At 50.8% G+C, this 1,240-nt stretch overlaps 1 pseudogene; it reads right to left on the minus strand.

Annotated features, from left to right (window-relative positions):
- Positions 1–208: 208 nt before the first annotated feature.
- LOC103593522 lies at positions 209–1,156 on the minus strand (annotated as a pseudogene).
- Between the last annotated feature and the right edge of the window lie 84 nt (positions 1,157–1,240).

Genomic DNA, 1,240 nt, shown 5'->3' on the forward strand with positions numbered 1-1,240 from the left:
GGACTCCTGGGGTGGGTGTGGGAGCCAAGGTCCTCGCGCAGGTGGCAATCATGATTTAACATGCAGCTGGGGCGGGAAGAGGGAGTGGATGGGTCGGGTGAGCCTGAGAGAGTGGAGCCGCCAGTCCATGCAGCGGGCTTCCCCTCCAGCAGGAGGCTCTGCCTGTGTCGTCCAGTGGTCTGACCTGCAAGCCGGCAGGTGGGCAGTTTCAGGCCACTGACTTATCGTATGATCCAGAAATCAGAGTCTGTGCTTCAAATGGATGAAACTGCAGAGTCTGGACCTTGTTTGTGTGTACAGCGAGGCTAACTGCTGGTTTCCCTAAGGACACGTCCCACAGAATTACAGTGTGGTCAGCTGATGCACTTGCCAGCACATTTCTGCTTAACTTATTCCACGAGAGGTCAAGGACAGCATCAGTGTGCCCTTCTGCTGAGGAACTCTTCTTTGCTTTCTTTTTCTTCCTTATTGAAAGCTTGCTTCCAAGTGTAAAGACTGGCTCTAAAGAGTCCACTATATCAAGGTCCCACACTTTAATAACGGGGGTCATGTTTCCCACAGCAATATAATTTCCTGTAGAATCATCTGGGCTGGGATCAAAATTCAGCCATTCCACACTCAGAGGATATGCAGACCAAAGTATATCACGGTGCTCATAAAAAGAATCTTCTTCTTGATTATAAACGTGCACCTCTAAATTGCACTGGTCCTGTTCAGCTCGGCCACAAACAATGAGATCATCACTGGGCTTAATCAAGAAACCATCACGTTCATACTGTTCTGTATCTTTCAGAGTAACAGAAGGATCTTGATCATAACTCCTGTACACTGTAAGACCCAACAGAGATTCACCAAGAGTCTCAGCATCTGGGTCACCCTCCTCATGCTATTTATCTAATTCGTACTCAGCCAGCTCATCATCCTCTAGTGTCCTGTTATCCTCTGGGCCACCATCCTCCAGGGGCTCCCTTGGTCGCGCCTGCGTGCCTGCACTCTGCATGCCATCTTCTGAAGGACTGCCGGTCTCCTCTTGTCACCGCCACCTTCTTGTAATGTTTCTTTTGCTTCAGCAATGAGACGTTTGACTTCTTTCCTTAGCTCTACCTTGTCTGGAGTTTCTTTGGCCACGCACGTTCACTTGGCGGGTGCGATTCATGGTTCTCCGCTCAAGGACATCTCAGGGTAGAGATTCGGTCACAGCTGGGGGACCACGGCCGCACCGCCACCCGCACGCTCGGGG

The sequence above is a fragment of the Galeopterus variegatus genome, unplaced genomic scaffold (assembly GCF_000696425.1).
Source record: "Galeopterus variegatus unplaced genomic scaffold, G_variegatus-3.0.2 Scaffold1362, whole genome shotgun sequence".
Taxonomy (NCBI): domain Eukaryota; kingdom Metazoa; phylum Chordata; class Mammalia; order Dermoptera; family Cynocephalidae; genus Galeopterus; species Galeopterus variegatus.